Below are 25,419 nucleotides of genomic sequence, written 5' to 3' on the forward strand. Positions count from 1 at the left end.
TTATCATGACTGCAGAAAATTTGGCCACATAATTTTGTGCTGCAGTTAAACAAGAATAGAGAGAACAACTACTTCTTTTCCAAGTAAGTCATTCATAGTAATGAGATCAATTCTGAATTAAGAAGGACAGCCTGTGTTGGTATTGCTAAATCCATGAGCAACTGAGGATGAACTCAACTAATTTCAGAAATTTGAAAGTCCCCAGCTCAGGTTTTAAAGAACATTTGTAAACAGATGCCTCTGGAGATTTTTAAGACTATCTACAGGTCACCTTGCATCCATTGATTTCTTTGGAAGCAGGCACATGACTGTTAGTGCAGCTCTGAAAGACTTGTTATGTCTCTACTGCTTATTTAGAATCCTAAAATATGGCTTACAGTGAGAAAAAACAAACTTCCATTTCACTAAGTATATTTAATACCAATATAATCCTAATATACATTTTAATAAATTATGCTGTTGGATACATAGGGAAAAAAGGTTTTACCAACAGCATAATTTTTATATCTCAATTTCTACGTCTTTTGCACTATAATTATATATTCAGCTTGCTCCAAATTACAACAAAAAAATCTCTCATCTACTACAATTAAAGATGTAGTTTATCATTTTCTAATGCAAGTCAAAGTTTCTACCATAAAGTTTGAATAAATATATGTGAAATCTTCTGCTTAAATAAATACTTATATGAACAGTACTTAGTAAGAAATATCCATCTGGAGAAAAGGCTATGTGCAGTTGCAAATGTACATGTCTGAATGATTATGCACACCAGGAAGAGAAAACATTTTTAGAATAGCGATGAAAAGCGCAAATGCAAAACAAGATTAAAGCAGTTATTCAAATCAAGGTTCCATGATTCAGATCTGATTTATATCACTTTGATTTACATGTCAATCCATGGTGCTTACAGTATTTTCCCCAATGCAATTAAGCTGAAGAATTGGACACCATATTGTTGTATTGAGCTGTAAAGATATCTTTCTAATCTCTCTGATTCTATTTTACCCATCTATAAAAAGAGAATAAAAACTTTTGTCTTTTATGGGTGAAGGTACCATGCAAATGCAAATGATATTATACAAAATGGTAATTGAAATGGTAAAGGAGCAAAGGGTTTTAATAAAATGACAATTCTAGACACATGCAAGTGTCCCTGTGTGAATGTTGATTAAAATGAAGAAAGTTAAGAGTGAATTTTAAGTGCCCATAGAAAAATGCATTGAATGTTAAGAGTAAATTAAGAAGTGCACAGGCCAAGGGACAGAGCTGTCTCAGAAATGGATAAAGAAAGAACTGACATATTCCTTTGAGGATTTGGGACAAAGGATCTCTCAGTCCTGATAACAGTGCAAAGCAGGTTAGGGAATAGGCTATAGGGAACACAGGCACAGTGACACTTCAAAAGCACTAGGAACTTGAAAAAGTTGAAAATGCAGTTAGTGACAGATTTGGATCTGAAGGGGGAAAAAAGCAACAGTGAGCACAGCTGGATATGAACTTTGATGTTGAATTACATGATGTTTAAGAAGAATTAGGGCCTTCAGAAGCATCTGTCATTGGAAATTCAGAGGGGTGACTCCAGGGCAGGGGAAGGGCCAAATTATCCTTTATGGTCCCCAGCCCAAGCAACTTGCTTAGGTAGAGATCCTTGGGAGCACGATGGATTACTGCATAGACGTTCACTGCTTCTGGGACTCACCTGCCCTCAGATATCTAAACATAGTGAAAAACTAATATAAAGAACCAGCCATGGCCTCTCAGAATGGGAACCATCTTTGAGGTACTACTGCTAACCTTTTCACAGTCTGCATGCCAGATGGAAGTGTTCAGTGTCAAGTTTAAGGGTAAATAATATGCGACTAAGATACAGAAACTGCTACACAGAATGATCAGTTTTGCCAATCCTCTACTTAGGATACAAAAATTATCCTTTCTGTTTTCAGGAACGCTAGACTTGTGCTTTTGAACTTTCAAATTTAACTATTTTATTTTTCAAATTTCACTCAAAATTGCAGAACACATGGTGCACTGGTATGTTACTAGGAGCAGAGGAAAGAACCATGACAAGATGACTGAAGAAAAGGAGGGTGTAGGCAGGCCCTCTTCATACCAATATAGACTATAGACCACACTAGCAGCATAAGGTTTATAAATACACAAAAGGTGCTGCTAGAAAAAAAATAATATATATATATATATATATATATATATATATATATAATTTCTACTTTTTAAGAAAATTTTTATTTACCCTTTTGTAGGGGTGTATGAGCAGGACAAAAGAACATGATGGGGTGAACTGAGACTTACTCATGTACACTCTCTCAAAAATGCAAGAAAAATAGTCATTTCCAGCATGGGCTATTATTACCTTGCTAATGGGAGAGTTAAGGAGGAAGGCACCTTAAGTTCTTCTGGGATTGGCTGAGACTATTTATTCATGCCATGGTATGGAAAGCTTACTGCATGTAAGGAGAATAGTTTCTCTATGAAAAGATAGACCTTTGCTGTAATAGGAATAAGCAGCCACATACTGCTGCTGGCATCTCAATTCTCCCAGCTGGTCTGCTCCAGAATTCTCAGCCCAAAGCAGAACATCAAGCAGTACAAGAGAAGGGGCCATCCCTGTAGCTCCTACTGTGTCTTCAGAGATCACCTCAAACAGTCAGGTCAACAGTAACCGTGAGTTCCAGTGTCAGAGAATATTTTCTCTGATGGCCCAATAAAAAAAGAAAACTCCTCTCCTCCATGATTTGTCTCATGCCTCTTAAAAATTATCACAATTGCCACTGGAAATAAAGCATAATTGCTGAAGACAACAGCTGAGAAAACATCACTACTGAAGTTTTTATGGTGTTCAGTTTAAAAAAGGTCAGCTCTTTTGGATTAAAAAAAAAAAAAAAAAAAAAGAAAAGAAAAGAAAAAAAGACCCCCCAAACAATCCATCATTTTAATGGATTCCAGCTGAAGAAACTATACAACACTGAGATATAGATATACTCTGCCTAAGATAAGGCTGTCTTCTCACTTTCCATCATTTTACTGTCTGTTCAACCGGTTGGCAGTTATGATGCTGACAGTTTAATCCTAATTTCTAAATCAGTGTCAACAACTATTTCTTCCTCTGGAAATGATATAGAAAGACCATAAATGATGTAGAGCACAATGCCAAAGAAGCCCTTTCCTTTGGCACACCAGGAATAGAGAAAGAAAAAAAAAAAAAAAAAAAAGGAGAAAAAATATCTCCACAGCCACTCCTTTGTAGGAACCAGCAAACCAAGCATGATGTAAGAAATATTTTCCCAGCTAGCATAGGCAGTTATGACTGTCAGAAGATGTGACCAAATTACATTTGATCCCTTTGCTGGTTTAAATTATGGATAGAAGTGCTTTTAAATTAAACTGACAAACTGAAAAAATTCTACTGGATGAATGATTCTGTACTTCTCCTGAATCAAGATAGATCATCACTACAGGAGAGACAAAGGTTACTAACTTGAATCTGAAATCAAATTAAATTTACCTTTACAGGGAGGAATAATACAGAGCATGCCACAATTTTTACATGCAAATATAAAAACATAAAATGTTTATCAGTGTTTTTAACAGCTCTCAGATTTTAACAGTCTCAGAAATGTACAGGTTTGATAACTTAAGCAATGATGTCTGAATCATATTTATACACAGAATGATTAATTTCCTGTATGTCCTTTGATTAGGAGGTTGTGGTTGGATGGGGCTGTACTGTGATCTTGACATGAAGCTAAATGTATGAGTGAGGTGACTCCATCTGTGGTGCTGCATAAAATGCAACTTAGAGAGTAAAACCTCATCGTGCAATCCAGTTCTTGTCTGTCTCTTGTTACAAGTTGGTATAGCTTGTACCAGCCTACCCCAGTGCATCCCTTTCAGCTTAAGGGTTTAGATGTGTGTGTGTGTATGTGCATATACATACATACATACATATATGTATATATATATATATAAAGCAGAAATCCGCAATTGGCCTTATTGTTGGGGCACAGGAACAAAAGCTGTGAGAGTTTTATTCCTGAATTAAGTCTGAGAGTATTATTTTCTATTATTATTATTTTATTTATTTTTGTTTAGGGAGATACACAGGGATATGAATTACCAAGCTGTCAAAATACTTGCACTGTGGCTATAGGCAATCCCTGTATTGCAGATCCACACCAATGGCTCTCAGCACATATTTGCAGTTTCTCTAGCTATATTACTGTCTGATAGCATAAAATAAAAATTAGAACAAAGAAAACAAACAAAAAAACCCCTGTTTTTAATTTCAGTATGGATCTTGCAGAGCTTATTAAAAATAGACTCTCATCAACAAATGCTTGCTTCTGAATGTTTCCAATAAGAAATGCTGTTGATTATCTACCTAGGAAATGTTACTGTGAAATGCATCTTCATCACCTTCAGCAATGTCTTCCCAGCTAACTTGGGCTGGTACAGGAAAAGTGCACAACATCCTCAGCTCCCAGTGGAACCAGGGCAACCCACTTGCCTTCAATGTATAGCGTGTTCTCAACATCTCACAGGACGTGGTCTTTAGGCTCCAGTTCACAAACACATGTGCTTAACTTAAGCATGTGAGTAGTCCTATTACTGCTGAAGTACTTAAAGTTAACCATGTATGTAATTGCTTGCAGGGCTGGTTCCTTAATTAGCTACACTCATCCTTTAATCCTCCCTATCTTTTAACCTCTGTACTGTTACATGCCTCAATTTCTTTAATCAGATAATGAACATTAGGGAAGTTATTTATTGCTTCTGTTTCAAGACCTGATCTAAAAAAAGATGGACTGTGTGGAGAGGCTTATTATTAAACATGGTAAAAATAAAATACGAGATAAGAAATTTGTAAGTCTTGAAAAACATCTTAACTTTCCTTTTGTTAAATAAATGGCTTTTCAGAGTTCCTGAAGACTCACATACAGTTCTTGATGAGATTTTTCCCTAAGTTTAAAAATCACGTTCTTTGTATGATAAACTTTTTAATTTATTTTTTTTTTAAGTTGTATTATACAGTCAAAGCAGGCAATCAAAAATGAAATGCAGTAATGCAAAGAAAACAGAATGACCAAACTGAAATAAAACCCAACAACAACAAAAAGCCGGCAAAAAAATACAATTAAGGTCCAGAAGCACAAAACAGCACAGGGAAAAAACAGAAAGGAAAGGGAAAGGGAAAGAGGAAAATAAAAAGGAAATGAGAAAGGGAAGTAAAAAAAAAAAAAAAAAAAAAAAAAAAGGAAAAAAAATCTCTGTCAAAATATTTTTGAATAGGCCATTTTCCAATTACTGTTTTTCATTAAGAGTATGCGTGAGATGAACTTGGACATGCTGGTTGCACTGCCTGCTCTCTACCAATCTCTCCATATCAATCTAAGGCTGCTGGGAGGGCAGGAAAGCACATTTGTGGCCGTCAGGTTTCACTGCCTTTTCTACTCCCTTGACGTATTTTTTTTTCCAATCTTTAATTTTTTCTTTCTCTTAGTTCGGCACATTAGCATTCCTCCAACTTTTTAATTATTCTTCCTGGTAATTCCCTAGAGCCCTCTGTTGAAACTTACTTTCTCCACTTGCTTTACTTCTAAGTAACAAGCACCTATACTCTGCTTTAAAGGAGTCTAACCCCCTGTAGTTTCCTTTACTTCATCCGTATGCTGCAAGCTGTCCCTTTTGGAGAGTTGCCTTGTAGCTTGACAACATTGGGAGTCTATTCTTTCTCAGATGATTTCCCTGTCAGGTTCACTGCTGCTGAAAACAGGACTACTGATAGCATACGTTTTGAATCCAGCCATGAAAATTGCTTTGTGATAATCTTTACCAAATGCTGCATTACATGGTACTGCATTTGCTGCTGGGCTTGGGATTCTTCTCTCCATTTGTAAATCTGCTTTTATGACCACATTATTTTGAACACTTCATTTCATGCCTAGTACTGAGAAAGGAATAAAGTATCACAGTAAAGCATTAGATGCTTACCTAAAAAGGGGATGCTAGCCTATCCAATTTTCTTACAGTATTGCTCACTTAATATAGCGAATAAGCCTGGGGTCCAACATGATTCCTTCATAATGTATACTGCACTGTATCACTTTCTTCCTCAAGCTGGTTTGCCATTGAGCCAGACGTACCCTACCCATCTTCTCATTACTATGATCAATCTTCTCTCTGTTGATCAGAATTTAATCCTATTAAATCACTAGGCTTGCCGTACAGTACATGCGTATCATACACACACATGCTTGCCACAGCAGATTACTTCAACTGCCTTTATTTTTGGAACATGCTCCCCAGGTTCCCCCAGGCTAATCCTTACAACCCTGCTGCACGGCTGCAGGAAGCATGGGGCGGTGCAGCCCTCCTGCGGGGGGGAAGCTGCGCAGAGGCTGCACAGGGGGCACAGATCCCTCCTGAGCTGTGCTCCAGGGTGCAAAGGTTGAGAATGGGCAGCAGGGAGGACAGAGCAAATGGCACGGATGTTATGGACCTACATTCCACCTAACCCAGACACTCATGGTTCGGCTGTCAGCTGGGAGGAGTTGACACCAATGGTCTGTGTAGGCTTCAGTGTACCTACATGCGGTAGTACAGTCTTCTCGATTTTGTTGACATTTTTGATTATTTGCCCTAAGACAGTAATAGAGCGGTAAGAATCTGCACTAGGAGAGAAGCACTCCAAGTCATTTAGCAATTTGTAGCTGCCAATGTTTCAGCTAGTTTGGGTCACTAGAGGGTGCAGACTAGCCTCTTCAGTCTTAATGTGGACATTTGTGACAAATAGGCCCAGCAAGCCTCCTGGTTTCCAGCACTAAGTGCTTCAGAGAAGAGGCCTGAATTTCTTCTTTTGTTTCTGAACATGTGTCTAGATGTGTGAAGAGATCCTTGGCCCTCCACTCATCATTTTGAGACAGATTCAAGTCAATGACCTATGGATTGAAAGCACTATAGCCTATTACCAGCTTACCAGGGTAGTTCGCCCTAATGTTAAGTGTCATTTAGCTAAGAGGTCCTCTAATTCATGATCTTCTACATTTATTGTTTAAAAAGGAATTAATTCTAAAATAATTAATGCTAGTTTAAAATGCTATTATGTGTCTGTTGGCTTCTGTACACTCTAGCTATAAATACAACGTCATTCACTCTTTTCTATCCTTCGTGGCCCAGTCCCTGTAATTGTAATTCATGGTCAAGATATCTGTCAACACATTGCTCCTTTTGCTGGTTGTTAGTTCATACAACAATGGAAGCTATCTGCCAAGCAGCACCTGTCTTTTTAATAATTTAAGATATTAAATAAATAAAGTGGAGTATGTACCCACTGCCTTATTTTCTTTAAACTCGTTCATCCCTCTCATACACATTTCATGATAAAAGCTGGATGTTAAGAGACACGGATTTGTGATCACCACAGAAAGTGAAGTTGCAGCCAGGGAAAACTTTACTTTCCTAACTTACTGTTTCACTCCTAAAGGAAAGACAGCTTCGAGCTGCTGTCACTCTGAGCGTGACAGTTGCTCAAATGAGGCAAGATGCATGCATAAAGTCAATGTATTTGCATTACCTGTGCTATTAAACAGTTATAAGCAGTTTCAAATCTCTTTATATGAAAACATTTTTTAGAATATGATTTTTTTTTGGACTTTTTGAATTCCTATTTACTTCCTGTATGCTATTTCTATTGTTTTATGTTAACTTTTCAATTGCAGAGATACAGAGAACAGACAGAGATATACAGAGCACAGCAAAGTTAGAACTGTAACTGCAACATCCACAAAGAAGCCACTTCTGTTCTATTATGGGCTCCATCACAGAAGTACTGTGATTACAACGTACCCACAATGTGTGGTTTGAAATAGAAAACTACTTTTTGCTGTTTTAGAGGTGAGGAACTGACCCACTGAGACCAAATCCATACCCTAAGGAACATTTTAAAGATCTTCATACAAGCAAGCTGATTGAAATGCTGTTTGGCCACTTTGAGGATTTGACTGAACAGAATTATCCAACATCATAGACAGAGTCTTTAGTGCAGTAATGATCAGGAATCTGAACATTTCATGCTCTGGGCCCTAAGCATGATGACATGCTTCCATTTATTTTTTTAATATCTACTTTAGTTCTTGTTTTTCAATCAGCATATATTTGAATAATCAAACATTTATTTTTGTCAAGAGAGAGTCTGAAATGTGTGAATTCACTGCTCTGTACTTTTTCCCCAAGCAATCTGTAGAAAGGCAGTAGCTGTATTTCACAGATAACATGACCATTAGCAGCTCAGTCTGCTTCTTCTGACCAGTGGTATTATGTCACGCGTGAGTTTTGGTATCTAAATTGAAAGCAGTGGGTATTCACTTAAATAGATTTTTCCTGTACTATTTCAGAAATGTTATATCAGGTTAGATAATATATATTGCTACTTATCAAAAGCAAGAACAGTTTTGATAACTAAATAATGGTAATTTAAACACACACACACACACAAATAAATAAATAAAAATGCAGGTAAGAGCCAGACCTGGTGTGTAGGTGGATCGAGGAGGGCTTTGCAGAAATTCAGATAACCTTTCTTGCCTGCTGCCTCTTGCAGCCTGAGGGTTTTCAGAGCACTTCCAGAGCTATAGCAGAAAGCATTACTCAATTACTACAGTGCAATGTGGATAATTTCAGCGGCATAAATGGGTTCAGATGGTCAAAGTGCTATCATGGCCCTGTCACCATATCATATCATATGAGTCAGTTAAACAAGGTTTGAGGTTCAGAGCATGGAGACACCAGTTTCTTCCTATCTCCATGGCAAACAACCACAACCACTGCTAGCGATCATTTTAGCCCATTGCATAAGATCGAGATTATTATTATTTTTTTTTTTTCAGATGGTGTTGAAGATAACAGCTCTTCTGGAGAGGTGACAAACTGAAACACACACAAAGAGAGAAGAGCGGAACAGCAAAGGCAGAAGCAGCAGTTCACATCTTTGAGATCTTTGCTTACTTGCAGACCTTAGGACAGAACAAGTGGGCATTTCCCATCGTCTTATCAGCCCCTCTGAGAGGCAGAAAACAACTTCTCATCTTAAGCTGAAATAGTTTTATTTGAACACAGGTTCACAGCAGTGTGGGTAAGAGTCAGAGATGACAGCAAAAGGGGCAATTTGGTTTCCTTCAGTACACATTTCCCCACTCCAGCAATGCCCCTGTGCACTGATGAGCACAGGAGGCAGCTGGATGGAACAGCCACGGTGACAGAAAATGTTTCCAGTGCTCCATCTGCCCCTTTAGCACTGACAAATTATTTAGTCCCCAAGAAGCTGGCTGGTTTAATACCAGAATAAATCTCACTTTTTGTTGACTAATTTCTGTCACAGTATTTTTAGTCTCCAGGCTTTGCCCTCTTTACGGTTTCGTTGTGCATTACTGTTTATATGCTATGCACAGCCAGATTCCTAGCTCCTGCCTGAAGAGACTAGGGCTCTTGGGAGTCCTGTGAAAGCTGGTGCTCCCCATCCCTGGAGCTGCTTGCACCCAAATCCCCAAGGGAGCCTGCACACACTTTCCTCTTCTCTGAATCTGGCCCTAAAACATCTTACTTTTAGCTAGCTACATACTGTGATCAGCAAAATAAACTGATGGAACTGCTGCTGTGAAATTTTAAGGGTTTTGCTAATGATGAGGGACTTTGCCCTCATTAGAGAGGATTTCAGAAAAAGTAAAGCACCCACATGTAAAAACATCCACTTTTCCACAGCCTGACTCTGGAAGTATATGAACCCAGACTGCCTTTCACTCTTCTGCTTTTGGGGCCCCAAATTGCTGCAGTCTGAGCAGACATGGGCCTAAATACCCCTTAGCTAATTGGGAACTGGAAATTAGGCAGAGGTATACCATCAGTGCACTGTGAGACTGCCTCACAGGTCTGCTCACAAGATGCCAGTGCAGTGGCAGTACGGAGCTCCTCACTGCATTGAAGCGCTGCACCCGTGGCTGGAGAGGCAAGAACAGGTAAGGCAAGGCAGTGCTGTCACTCCCCTCTTCCACAAAAAGTTAGCAACCATCCAGAAAACTTGTGCTCCTGCCCTCTCTACCTAGACCTACGTTCCAGGAGTATTTTCAGCACTGGCCTAAGGTTATTTTGGGAGAAGACAAAGATTTCTCTTCCATTGAGCCACTCAGCAGCAAAAGTCATGAGGAGAAAAAAAAAAAAAAAAAAGCCTTTGGATTTGAGAGAGGGACTACGAGGGGAAAGAAGGTAATGTACAGTTAGTTATAGCTTATATCCCTGAGGCATTCCTCTGAGCAACATGCTGGGTGAACTGTGTTTCAAGGAGTACTTAACCTAAGACATTCCTCTAGTCTTTGAAGTAGGGACTGAAGCCCTGTGCTCCCTCTTGACTTCCCATGACTCCCCATGTACCCTACTCCTATCAGGAAGGGGACTTAAGCTGCTCCTTATGTAACTTGTGTGCCCATGTGTATTCTCACTCTCTCACTCAGATTTGCCTTCTGGGATGTTTTAAAGCCCAAACAAAACTTGAGAATACGAAGTGTGCAAAACCTCTCTGCACAGGTATCTCCAGCAGCACACACATGATTTGCAGCACACAGCATAATGAGCACTTGGACTGCAAGCGCTCAGGTTAAAGACTCTGTCATCAACCAGGTGTGTCAATTCATGTGTGCAGCAGTGGCATTATAAATGAATTATACTGCAGTATCAGATTGCCATAAGACATCACTGAGCTACCGTGTCAGGCAAAACGTTTTCTATCACCAAACAAATTAAGTGGAAGTGAAAAAGTGCCTTGGCATATTTAAGGAAAAAAGGACGTTTTCCAGTCCTGCTGTAAAAGGGGGAAAAAAAAAAAAAAAAGATGGATTGCCCTAGTGTGCATGTATTATAAAGTTGTCATTTACAGGAATGAAGTGAAAATAAACTCCCTTGCTACTACTGACATAGTTGAATAACCTGCATTGCTTGATGCAGGATCTGCACAGAGCTAATGACTTCAGGTCTTGCTGACCCTGTATGGCTCTGTTCCCAGAGTCCTACTGAGCATATGGGGAAAACAGCCAGGTTTTGTACAACACAAATGTTTGCTCGAGCTGAGCCCGGGACCAATACAGTCTAAACATCATCTTGGGAAAGGAAGTTTTGTTGCCAAGTAAAAATTTAATCTGGAAGCTGAGAGTCAATAAGAAATAGAGTTGTTTCCTTAGACAGTCCTTCTCCACTATGAAAATGAAATCCACGGTATGAGGAACAGATTGTAAAAAATTGTACTATGATGATATCTAAATACCTCCTAAAAAAAGATTTATGATTGTAGTCTAGTCCTGAAGGGAAATTGCAGAACTGCAGGACCACTGGCACTGATGTGGGGATTGCAGACGGCACAAATCAGGCTTTAAATAATGGATCAAAAAGAGGAGCCTCAAAAGCTACTTTTTATTGCTCTTTGGGGAATACCACAGACTATTATAAAATACTGCAGGTTGTGAAGCTCCAACAGCATCATGTAGTTAAAAGGGAAAAAAAGCCTCGAGGAAGGCAGGAAAAGCTCAGTGGCAGTGAGCTGAGTAGAGCTTTACCTCTGTTCACCTGGTGGCAGGACGTGGGCGGGATGGTGTGACATCCCAGAGATGGCCACGTCCCTACGATGCAATGTCCAGCACCCTGCCCCTCAGACAGGCACAACGTGCTGCAACATTGCAATGACAATGTGCAGTCTGAGTAATTTAGCTGTCCCCTTCCAATCGTACAGGCTTCTAAAAATAAAGGTGATTATATATTATAAAGGCCTGGGTAAATAAGAGCAATCATGTGATAATGATATTAAGCTATATTCAGTTGTTTGCTGCTGCCCTCGGATGTTTATGTTTTATCTGTGCACAGTCATACCAGGAACCATCTCTGCTTTTTGGTGTCAAAATGGGAAGGCATCATCAGCGTAAAACAACCTTTATTAATTCAAGTTATAAAATACAAGACCAACTTGCCCCCAGCCAAAGCTCTATAGCATGCTTATTTATGGCTTTGGGATCTTTTCCCATTTGATTTTTGGTTGGGTTTAAAAAAAAAAAAAAGTAGAAACAAAAACAAACAACAACAAAAACAACCACCAAAGATACAAACAAAAAAACAACCAGTTTACATCAACTATGTAAATTAAAACACACCAGAGAATAGCAGTATATTTTCACCTGGAACTTAAACAGGCCAATAGCAGTGAAGGCTTGTCTATCTCCAAGCGAACCAAGAGCTCACTTGCCAGGCTCAATCTCTGGTGGCCAGCTCTTTACAGCTACATGCAAGATTCAGTAAGAAAACAGATGGTACACTAGAGCTTTGCTTCATGAAGAATAATAGATGAGTAGATAGAGCCTCTCAATCTCAGAGTGGCACACAGGGTGATCAGAATCCTAATCACAACCATGCTGTGATAAAAGACTCTGGATGAAGAATGAATTAAGGTGGTTTGGTCTGTTTTATCAATAAAAGTAATAGCAAGACATATTTCTTACAATTCTTTAAGCAGAAGAAAACTCACAAGAGTGATACATACTGCTTATGAAGCAGTGTGAAGTGGGATAAATCACACTGTCCATTTAATGGTTGTGCATTTGCTGCCTCTGTATTATCAGCAAGATTATTCTCTGCATTCTGGCAAAATGAATAAGAACACACAAGGAATATACAGACCCAAATTCTACTTCTGGCATCTTTTGACTCCTTACTGTGAAGGCTAGCACAGGTTAGAAAACAAATCATTTGCTTTATTTTGTACTGTTTTGTTATTATGATACATTATAGATTAATGCAGGATTCTGTCATCTAGAAATAGTTGAGCAAGATTTCCGTATTTGAAAAACAATTTCATGTCAAGAAGGTAATAACAAGTGAAATAACATCAATATAACTAGAATATTAGGACAGCCTGAAAGTAATGATATTGCAGCCTAAGGTATTAGAAGGAAATAGCTTAAATTATTCAGCAAGTAAACTGATGTCATGTGGTCAATGCACTACATGTTTCACATATCCCAATTAAAATTAATGTAATAATAAAGATTGATTATTAAGTAATAAACACTGGCCAAACAAATTACTGTAAACATAAATCAAATCTGCTAGGACAGCATCTCTCTCCCTCCAGTTTAAACAACAAATCTTGACACAAACCTGTACTGAACAAGGAATGCTTCACAAATATTTTCTGACTTCCTTGTCTGTCTTGTAAACATAGACCAACCTAGCTCTGAAGAAGTCACTAAAAAATTTTTGTACCCTATTTTCTCAAAGTGCTACTGCCGAAGATGTGATGATCAAAAACAAACAAGAAACAAAAAAGCGTTTTTTGAGCTTACCTATACAAGAACTGTACCACAGTTATCTATGCTGATTATCACTTAATATGATAAACTTTGGAGTAAAGTCACACTTTTTTCTTTATATAGAACAAACAATTTGGTAAAATTAGACTAGTTTATGGACTTCTCTCTTTTTTTTTTTTACTGAAAATAAATGATAATTTATGCTACAGAGCTTTTAATACTAAATTGACTGCCTTCACAACTGGTGATTCAGCCATTGTGACAAACTACAAGGCCCTGCAGTTTTTGTGAAACACCATTCCCACGTTCTTGTCTCTCGGATAGCGCATGTTGTGCTGTGATAGTTGCACGTTGTGCAGAGAATCTGCCCTAACAGCTTCCTTCTAATTTGATGGAAATAAGGCATCTCAGTCCTAAATTACAAACTCATCTTGCCCACAGATCTAAAAATAAAGCTGAATCTTGGATCCCAAGGGCTAATATCAGAAGGATTTATTAGCTAAAACAAGTCTCTTCAGGAGGTCTCATACAGCCTTCAGACTGTGGGATGGGATTCAATCTCATATCACATGCAAGCACCATCAGAAAACCTATGAACCACCTATGTAAGCCCCTTCAAGTCCTTCATGCCTTGTTTTCAGCTTTTCTGAGTAATTTCAAACAAAACTTCTGCCATGATACTATTGCTAACCCACTCTCAGATGTTGTTATATCATTACTTAGAGTCGCTCAAGCCTTCAGGCTCCATGAAGTTATAAGCCCACTATTCTAAATGGTTTTACTGCTAACAAACAACCAGCAAAATGGAAACAAAAGAAAGTCCTCCTGATGGAGGACAGCACGCCTTTGAGAAGGCAGGTCCATTTCACTGCTCTGGATCAAGACAGTGAAATACTGTTTGTATGGACCAACCCAACCAATTTTACTCTGAAGTATTGAAGATCTACTATGTAATAAATGGCTAAGTCCCATATAGGGTTACAATCAAAGTTTACAATTTATTAAACGAATAGAGGTAAGCAAACAGCGCTGGGTGCACCAGGGGTCTCTGCTCCACCAAGATGCACACCAGTTACATCAGGCGGCTGGTTTTTATACTCCTAACTAATACATATTCATCACCACTTTTGGGAAAGGCAACATTATTATAATTAGTTTCCCGGGACCCGAACCATCCCACAGACGCATGCATATCAGTCTCCAGTGGTCCCTCTGGGGGTCGCTCGTAGTCTTCCTCCCAGGCTTTGTCCTTCGGTCGTTCTTCAGCTTCCCCCCTCTCCTTATTTAGTAGTCTCTGGGCCAGATGTCAGAAAGTTGTGTCTCATGCAATAGTCAGCAGTTATCTCAAAAAACTCTCCCTATTCTCTTATCTCCCAGACCTGAATCTCAAGGTTTACCCTTCAAACCCTCTATCGACATGAACTCCTAGACCATTCTTTTGCAAGATACAAGAACTATATACACTAACCACTCTGTTTCTCTTGGACTTGTGTTTATTTATACAAGGGAATGTAAGACAGAAGGTCACATTTCATTATCAGATTAACATATTTCACATACTAGAAACAATAGAATAGGTATGTTTTTAGAGGATAAATATACCCAATCAAGATTTAAAGTAGCATGAGAAGGTGAAAAATATGAAGTCTGTTCCAGATTTACTTTACTATGAATGTCTCTCTATATTGTATATTGCTGTAGTCAGGACATACAAGAAATACTTGATGAGCTAGGAACCCACTTGGGCTTTTCAAATACAGCTTACTTACAGGGCTGCAGTAAACCAGTACTCTCAGAAATCACTGGTAAAAATGAGAAGTGTAGAGACGCTACCTGCTGTTTCTAAACGTGCAAATAGCAAAGGAGAAATGCCAGACTGCTGCTTGCTACTCAAGATAGTTTACAACCTGTGACTGCTCAGCAGAGAACTTACCTGAGATACAGAGCTTTGGAGACACTTGTTCCAACACATGTTGCTCTCACCATGCCGCTCTGCTCCCTGTCTCTCGGAGTACTGTGCAGTTCTACCCACCATCAGATTTATATGCAATATGCTCCTAGATCTTGAGATAAACTAACAGGCATCTGAGAGAGACCCCAAATGAAATATTCATGAACTTTCATAACATTCATTACCATTTTATGATTCTCTTTACTTGGTCGAACAACAACACTTTCTAGCACTCTATTAAATCAGCTAGCAAACTTTATAAATCACCAGATGAACTACATGAATCTGTCACTTCTTAATGTACTGTCTGGGCTCCAAAAATACTTGAGCACATGGTAAATTCATACTACTTATATGACTATATTTGGTGTCATTCTTCAACACTGATATTTCCAAGTAAACTCTGACTGTATTAGAAATTTACCATCCTTTTATGATGGAGTTTGAGTTCAGTAGAAGGATAAGCCAAAGAAACAGGTAAAATCTGACAGATATATATTTTTGGCAATGATAAAAATATACTTTGCATATCTAGAAAAAAATACTTATGTGCATAGGCTCACTCACTACAATAAATATATATATATATATTTTGCTAAACTGTAGTGAATAGAACGGGGACATTCAAGATCCAGTTAAAGCTCTGCAAGGATGCAAATTCTGGACTGAGAGCTAACTCAGGCTGCTGAAAGATGATGCTAAATCCTAGTGAAGGAAAATGGAAGTGACTGGAATTGCTGAGGATGCAGATGACCTAAAGAAGAATCAGACCTGTCCATTTCCATTAGCATTCTGTCGTCTCTTGTTTCAGGACCTTCTAGGCATAGATCTTCCCAGCTCCCACACTTTTTCCACCTATCTCTGCAGGCTAACATTAGCTTTCAAAGCAACTTTTACCAACGAGCTGCGGCCCAGTATAAACATATTTCTATTACCCATAATCAACACAGCACACCTCATCAACTGCCCAGCTTCTTCCCTGGTTGCATTTGGCTTTGCTTAGCCTGTCTCTCCACATTCTAAAATACAGAATCTAAGCAATTCTTAGTCAGAACATTTTACACAATTCTCTCATAGCTGACTTTGTCCTCATCAGCTTAGTCAAATGATATAACTCAGAAAAATACTCTGTAACTTACGGGGACAAAAATATTCTACATCTAAACTGAAATAAAAATATCAACTACCTCCTGAATTTAGTGGCTTGCAATTGCACCTGACATTTGCAATATATTCAGCAGCATTTGCTTTGTTGATAATATCCTACAAGGTCCACAGTTGCAATACCTTTTGTGTTCCAAAACTGCAACTTTCTTTATCTGAAATTTTGGCCTCTCTTTTACTGAGCACTGAATCTTATTGATTTGTATGACTTCTGCCCTTGAAGCTATAGAAGTTTAAACATATTTTGAAGATAATTTCTTTCCTGTATTGCGCTGGTAGATAACCTAGAAATCATTTACACACAAGGTTAGTCTTTTCATGCCAGTCATCCATTTCTATACTTTAAGTTAACCACTTGCTTAACTGCTATGCCAGGTTAGAAAAACAGAGCCTTGTTCAGGGCACCTGACATCAGCAGCAGACATTTATAATGGCAAAATAACCTTTGGGTTAGGCCAAGAGTAATTACAGCCATTGCAAGAACATTTGATGTGCCTACATTTTTCTGTACGCATTTAAAAATTTATGCCAAAGGCAGAAAGCTTCAGAGCAGACTGTAAGATTTTGGTAGATATATTTAAACTTATAAGAGCTTTCACTTGTTAGTCCAGAAACATTGTGCTAAGTGATATGAAATATAATTTTCAATTTCAAAGAGAAAATGTTTATTGTGGTCTTGTTGACATACTTGTTTCGATGTAAAAGAGGGAATTAAATCTTTTTATCAGTGCTTCAAGTTTGGTACTTCTTTCCTGTCAGTAGTACGCAGCAGATCAGAAATTCTGCTTTGGAGCTGATTCTGAAAAACCTGCAGGAAACTCCAAACCTCACTTCATAGATGTCAGCTAAGTTCAGCCCAGCATCTTAGTTCTGGCTTCATAGAGAGTAGTGGCAATACTCTTGTTACCTTAAATAGGGGCCTATTTTATTTTTGGTGATTAAATTGTAACACAAAATGTTCTAACAATGTCATGTCCTCCTCCCCCCCACCCCACCCTTTTTTTTTTTTTTTTTTTTTTTTAAACAAACACTTCTCTGGACAGCATATTTCCAAAAGATTACAGTATGAGGGTGAAAGGGCTTTCACTGTGAGCTTCTTCTGAAGAAACCTACAGTTTACATTACAGATGCAGTATGTAATGAGAAACACACGTTCATTGCCAGCTAAACCCTAGATGTTCAACTTTTTACTTGGGAAGAACATTTGCTTTGCAGATACCTTTCCAAATATGCTTTATTATACCTTTGTATAACAAAGTCCATTTTTATAATTTGTATAACGAAGTCAATAATTTAAGTCCATTGAAGTCCCTTGCTCTTTCCTACTGAACAAAATCAATGACATGACTTCATAGCTTCTCAACATTTTGTTTTCCAGTCAAATGCTGAGTTTGTTTTCTACCAGTGAAACAACTGTAAATGGATGGTACAGGTATAAATACACATGCTGTGCGCTACTTACTGTTCAGCAGTAAACATCAACTTTAGAAAAAATTTTAAACTTACTCTGTATGCATATTTAAATTCAGTTTACTGTGTTACCTAACCTTGAAGACCACTGCTTTTCAGTTCAAGATATTTTCTGTAAAGATTTTCATTTGTTATTGGAGTCACGAATATGATAGTTTTATAAACTGCCAAATATTCTAATGGAGATCATCTATTACAGGTCAAAAGCTGATTTGGTGTAAATTGTCACAGTTCAATAAGCTCCAGCTCAATTTTAATCAATGATATCAAAATTCTCTGATGCATAATACAACATATTGTAACGTACCAAAATTATCTTGGTTTCTAAGTAACTGCTTTTTTTTAAATAAATAAATAAAGTAAAAGTTATTTTGCATTAGAAGCCTTTTTTTTTTTTTTTTTTTTTTTTTTTTTTTTTGTAAAAATATTACTACTTTGCTTCCTGGAATGATGACCAAATTTGCTAAGGATTGAATTTTTCAATTCAGGGTTGCAAAAAAGCACCACATAGAAGATTTGCTTATAGATTTCCATCAGGCTTTGCAATGGCTTCCAAGTTACTTTTGTTAAGGATATAACATGCGATTAACAGAAGCTCACAGCAATTTGTATGCTAAAACTGTCTTTATATTCCAGATGGAGAAGGTGAAATTCAGGTGGTCAAATGTGTTTGTCCAGTGACTTCCGAAATGTCCTAGGGTATCAGCAACATCCATGCAGGACTGGCAGTGGGATGCAGCACAAAAGAAACCCAGGTTTCTCTGAGGCAGAAAGCAGAAGCTAATGGGATAAGCCCAGACACCTAAAATGACATTGAGTGCCTGTTTTTTTGGTATAAGAGTTGTTTCTACACAGGATGTAGCATTACAGCATAAATCCTCCCTGTTGGATAAACATTTTCTACTGAAATAAAAGTTTAGTCCACTTTTTTTTATTTTTTTTATTTTTTTAATTTTCTGTGATGGACATACCTTGACATAAGCACGTTAGTTATGGATTTGTCCAGATACCTAATAAAATAAGAGAATGTAATGTTTGCACACTAACAAATAGAAATAAATTCTACCTTATTTATGTAAAATTTTAGGGGAAAGAAACATAAATCACAGGATTATATATGACTTCTGAAGTAACTATTTTTCCTCAGTCCTGTGAAGCTCTGTGTGGGGAAAATTGCTTTTCTTATTGAACCCTTATGAGAAAAGGAGTGTTACTCCCATTCAAATCTAGTCATCTAGTTTTACCAGGAAATCTAGTTACTAAAGCCTTAGATCCTCTTCCTGTCAATGGAGGCAGGTCTTCTGAATTCCCCCCTGAAAACACCCAAGTTAAACTTTTTTCAGTCACTTTCTGGAAGGCTTTAACTAAGGGATGAGATCTCAAGGTGACATAACCGAACGTGATTCTTAATTATCAAACAACAAAAAACTTCATTCATTTGTTTATTTTTGTGACTATAGCACGGTATATTTTCAAGTCTGCTCTGGTGCCCTGGCTACTTTATTACCTGCTGCATCTTTCACCTCCAACAAAAAAAGCAGTTCTATAAAAGCACACTTTCTTTCACATGACTTTAGGGAGGCTGCCTTACATCAGACTCCCACAGCAGTAGAGCAAAATATAATCGTCCAGAGTCTGCCTCCAGTTATATCAGCTTAGATTTTGAGTCACCAGTGGATATAATGAAATTATCCAACATATGTATTATGATAATTGGCCATAACTGTAGTGCTTAGAGATAATGAGATGAAGAATGACTTGAAATATAGTAGTATAATCAATAGACAGTAAGTAGAAAAACAATTAGATAACCTTTTAGGAAAAGTTTTTGTTTGCTTGCTTTTTAAACAAAAGTTATTTAAGGAATTTTGGATCTATGGAACCTTGGCTGAAGAGTGTATTCAACATTGCTAAAATAGACACTCTAGGACTCAGAAGCATAGCAGATTTAAATTACAACTATGCCTAGATGGAAAAGTGGGAGAGAAACAACTTTACAAGAAGAAAATACTGAGCATTTCCTTGACCGCTGTTTGACAAAAACAAAACACCACAAAACAACCCCCTATCCCTCCCTCCCCCCCCCCCAAAAAAAAAAAAAAAAAAAAAAAAAGAAGGCACTACTTTATGAAATTAATGATAAAAGAACTGAGACCATACAAGAAACTTCAACATCAAACCTTGTTTGGTAATCACACTGATGTACCTGGGCAAGATGGACAGCATAAGTCCAGCTGAAGGTCATAAGGCCTTTATACTGCTCCACTTAGCCATGATCACAGATAAGGCTCTGCAATTTATACTTGCAACACTGGTTCCTGAGACTTGCTTCACAGACTGGGTTTTGCTTTGGCACACAGGGACAGTCTCCTGGCTCTGGGCCCACCCTCTCTGACTTCTCACCATGAGCCATTAGCCAGATAAAAGGAAATGCAGGAAGAAGGGAAGACTGTAACAAGAAGGGGAGATGGCCTCAAGCCAGCTAATCCAGACAGCACGTTCTCCACAATTTCTTCAGGGTGGCTTTATGACCACTTCAGTGCCAGCTGTTTGTATGAGCAGACCGTTAACGAGACCAAGACTCTGGCCCAGTCTGAACTGCCTTGCCTAGCAAATCTCTGTGCTCAGGTCTTCCACACAGCAGATGTCTATCTTCAGCTTCAGATGGCTGAACATCTTCCAAATCAGCAACATCAGAGCACAACTTCCCTCAGAATTATAAAATAAAAACTACAAAAATGGAGATCAGATCACTGTTAATGGTGGGTTGGTATAACGAAAGGGGTGCCACTCAGTGATCACCATACAGCAATACGTTCACTGACACTTTTCAGGATGCCAGCACCAAAAATCTTTACATAAGAGCAATATTTTCACAACATTATTCAATTTATACAAGTACTTTAAATATTGTCATTTAAAATACCTACACATAGCTTAGGCTACCAGACCACTATTCTAACCATTAAGGGCTTCAGCTTCCCTCCTACAAAATCTTTGGGAAAAAACAACATGGTGCAATGCTGTTCCACTGTCACTTCTTGAGGTTCAATAACCACAACAATTTTACGATCCTGAGGAAATCATTTTGGTCTTTGGTGAGATATCTAATGAGGTGGCACTTGATTCATAACACAATCTTTATTAACTAGAGATGCTCCACGAAAATGAAGAGTAGTGATCAGTGCTGGGCTGCATTGCCCAGGCCACAGGTGCCAGTGTTCACCAAGCTGTCCACCCCTGCCATCCTCACCTTCTTGTCATCAGAATTTCCAGTATCTATTCACTGCTCTAGCTAACACATTTTTCCACCCATTTTTCATCCAATTTTTATTTAAAAACAAATAAATTATGAGTGCTTAACTTTTTCTCCACTCTTTGTATCACATATTTCAGATTGCTAAAACAGTTTAAAAAAAATAAATCCATTTTAAACAAAACACCCTGTAAATAACAAAATTAATTTTAAGATGTTATCTTAGACTCAGACCTTGAATTGGAAGATAACCTTTTAGTTAGCAAAGCAGAGCAAAGGAAACTTAGGAGTTCCTGATATACACTGCTGTTTTGTTTCTAAATATCATTTGATCTATTTCCCAGAGCTACAATATTAATTTTTCTCCTCTTACTTCCCAGCTTTTCTTCATATGCTAGAGGTTTAGCTGAAGGCAAGAAGCATAAAGTTATAAATAACATTTTCAGATGTTAAAACAAATAGCTGAGTAGTTAAGTAAACAAGTTTGCAGCACGTATTTGATTATTTATATTTGTTTTCTTCCTTCCTATACAGTTCAGAAGCTCTACTTATCTTAAAATCTCCTGATTTTCTATTTCTAAAAACAAACAAACAACAACAACAAAGAAAACAAACAACCCACCAACCAACTAAATAAAAGCAAACCAAAAACAACCAAACAAACATACAAACAAAAACAACAGTATAAATAGCATAATCATTTTACAAATATATAAACCTCAAATGTGATTGGTGTGGTGATCACAACTGGTGATAGCTGAGATCAAACGTCTGAAATTAAAGCAGACTAAATGTTGACCAAGTCCCTCAAGTTCTGCACACCACAAAGCAACACAATCTGACATAATCTATACAACAGCATTCAAGGGAATAGAAAGAGGGCTCTAATTTTTCCCTACATCGTCAGGCCTTACTTCTTAGTGCAGCCCTTTTGGTTGTCACAAGCCTTTGGGCAGCAATAAGGTTCTCATGCACAGACTAGCTAGAGATAGCCTCCAGACAGATGCAGCAAAGGAGGTACTTGTCAGGAGCCAAGTCCTGTGAGATGTTGAACATTCTGGATCCAATTCAACAGAGTATTTAGCACATTATTTCACATTAAGCAGGGCTGTAAATCTTTTGTTGAAACTATGGTTCTTGGTGCCTTGAAGAACTAAATTCTGTTTTCCTAAATTTGCAAGCAATATAACCACTGAACACAGTAACTCCAACAGTCAGAGGATGCAAATCAGGCCATAAAGAACAAACTGCAATGATAAAGACTACTTGTTCTAGCAAGCCTGTTTCCTTTTAACTTACAACCTCTCTGCTTTACAACTGTCTTCTTATATCCGTGTTTTCTCCATCACAGCTACTTAATTCCTAAAATACAGTACACAGCAATATTAATTTCCTGAGCAGCTCTCCTCTGTGAATGAGGCAGATGTGTTTCAGTTCCATGCTGCCTGCCAGCTTCCATTATTCTGAAACCAGATGAACTCTCACTAGAGTCATGGGTGCCCTGCTAGTTGACTTGGTGAGAGCAGGCTTGGTCTTTGAAACAACATACATGTCCTGCATTCCCATCCCTTTCCTAGGGATTTTTCTTTTTTCTCTCCTCTTTTTCCTAAATTTTCGCAGTTTCCCATGGGAAATTCTGATTTTCTCTAAAGATCCCTTATCCACGTTAGAGTATAATTCTGGTCTGAAAAGAGACCTCAGAACTGCTGTGTTTTGAAGAATTCAATATATTGATGACTTAATGAACAGAATAGGCTTAAATGCTTCTCCTCATCAGAAAAGCCCTATGAAGCAGGATTTACTAGCTGAGGCACAGCAACATTTTAATGCAAATAGTATCTGAACTGCAGCGGGATTTAATTCTTGTTGCTGAGACTAAATCTGCGCATCACTACACGGACCATTCCTGAGTAGAACACCTCCAGTAAACTGGAAAACAGCAACTCACATATTTCCATCACTGTGTTAGCTTCAGTTTTTCAGATCAATGAGATAATTCCTGTTCCACAGATCTATTAGCGTCCATCACATTCACGTCCTCAAAGATTTTAATGGGCAGTCAATAAATAAATAAATAAATAAATAAAAAGTCCACCCCAAAAATGAAAGTTTGGGTTTTCAAGCACAGAAATGCCTGGCACCTGACTGGTGCACTGGAGTTAGGAGAGCTTCAGCCCCCCTGTGAACGTGATGTCTATTTGGTATCCAAACAAAGAAGAGTCCAGGGTTCATTGCCATATTTCAGTCTTTTCATAACCTAATAAATATATATGAGCCTGCTAACTAGATTTTTTTTTTTCTTTTTTTCTCCATAAAATGCTTTGTAGAGTATTTGTTGGATATTTATCCTTTTGTATCCAGTTGTTGAATGCTGTCCTGGGAGTTTATTTTAAAAATTTAAAATGAGAGACTCCAATAATCCATGCTAAAGAAGTAACTGAATTTGATAGTTACTCAAAACTACACATTCCAGCAATAGGTTTTTTTTATTGCTTCCAGCCTGCACATGCACGAGTTTGTTCAGTTAGCTTCTGGCTATGATCCAGTGAGATGATTAGATGCTTGAATGAACTCAGAGAAATATTTTTACAGTGTGAAGAACTTGTGCTTAATCACTTGGGGGAAAAATATTCCATTTTGATTCTCAGTTACAGTACTTATCTTAAATTGCTTAGTCACGTGAAACTATAATTTCACTAGCTAGCCAGATATCCCTTTGAAATCTTACTTGCAACATGATTTGACTCACCAGCTTTGACCCTTATGTAAGGTCATCTGCACAGCTGTTTAAATAAAAATATACACCATGATAACTCAACAGTGTGCTCCAGTCATGCAGAAATGTGAGTGAGCAGCTTATTGATTGTAGTGTCTGACATGCCCTGCTTGTAACTAGGAAATCTATAACCCTGGATTCCTCCTCTCTTCTCCAGCACCCTCCTGCCTCCAAATTCCAAAAATATCTCTGCATTCAAATAATGCTGATGTTGGATTCCCAACCCAGTTTTGCAGTTTAAGCATTTTTCTGATACTTGTACAACTTCACACATTCTACTTTGGTCCCAAGCTCTAACTGGTGAGTGAGGAAGGAATTTATTAAATATTACAGAAAAAATATTTGAAGGAAATTTTAAAACAGGGCAAGGTTATGAAAGAATTTGTCTGATATTTTTTAGGAAGAAAATACCTAATGAAGTAGGAAATTTTCTTAATGTTACTGCTTGAAAGATATTTACAGATTCGGTCCTACAGACATAGCTTCATGAAAAAAAAATAATGTTGGTCTAACTGAACTTTATTACAGCAGCTGTCTGAAACAGCACGAGAAAAGTGATTGAAATGCAGGTGGAAGGGACTGACAGCACAGGCAGGGGGCAGCAAGGAGTAGAAGATGTCATGAGCAGTGGAGGACAGTGACATTATTCCAGAAGTAAGTTTCAGCAGAAGATACATTTTTCTTCTGCATTTAACGACTAAGTTCTTGTGAGTACTGCTGAAAGCAAGTTTAAGAAGGTGGTAAGTTAGAAAGAGCAGCCAAAATTGGAGGACAGTTCTCAATACAGGCAGACAAGAACACCCCACAAGAACAAACAAACAAACCAAACCCAGTCTGATGTTGAAGTAACAGGTGAATAAGGCAGTTTGGCTTGCACCTTTGGTGACAGATGAAACAGGAAAAAGGGGATAAGTCAAACTTGATATGGGTCAGTTCATTTCATGAGAAAACCTTTTTTATTTATTATAATTGGTGGCGTTTGTCAAGTGATGACCAGTGATGGTAGCTGGCATAAGACGCAAACATGCAGCTGACCACTCTGCTCAAATGGTTGATACCTCATCGTTTCATCCAGCTGGTGGTATGGCCACAGTGCATTGTCTCCTCCTTTTCTGCTAGGTTACCACACTGCGGGGAAGTCTTAAGCCTATCCAAGATGCTATTTATTTATTTATTTGTTGAACTTTGGCACCATTACAGCTCATCAACATTTCCCAGTCAGCTCTTCTCTAGACCCTATTGGTCTGTGTCAGTAGGAATGTTACAGTGCTTGAAAACATTTGAGTTTATTTCTGAAAGCTGCTGAAGAGAGAAACAAGGCTTGCAGACAAATCAAGGGAAAAAATCAAATATTTAAATAACACATGTAAAAGACTCTAGGCTTCTTACATGGCATCTCAGAAAAGAGTCAATTACAGGGCACAGAAAGAATCTAATAATA

At 38.0% G+C, this 25,419-nt stretch overlaps 1 long non-coding RNA gene across 8 annotated transcripts in view; it reads right to left on the bottom strand.

The window, feature by feature from the left end:
• LOC106020349 (uncharacterized) overlaps positions 1 to 25,419 on the bottom strand; it is a 190,958-nt gene that overhangs the window by 21,277 nt on the left and 144,262 nt on the right. For 4 of the 8 annotated variants that reach the window (XR_011810693.1, XR_011810690.1, XR_011810689.1 and 1 more), the window contains exon 2: positions 8,549 to 8,648. The exons of the other annotated variants lie outside the window; for them this stretch is intronic. This is a non-coding gene — a long non-coding RNA (uncharacterized lncRNA). The remainder of the gene's footprint in view (positions 1 to 8,548; positions 8,649 to 25,419) is intronic. 8 annotated transcript variants of the gene reach the window in all.

This window comes from Anas platyrhynchos, chromosome 7 (assembly GCF_047663525.1).
Source record: "Anas platyrhynchos isolate ZD024472 breed Pekin duck chromosome 7, IASCAAS_PekinDuck_T2T, whole genome shotgun sequence".
NCBI lineage: Eukaryota > Metazoa > Chordata > Aves > Anseriformes > Anatidae > Anas > Anas platyrhynchos.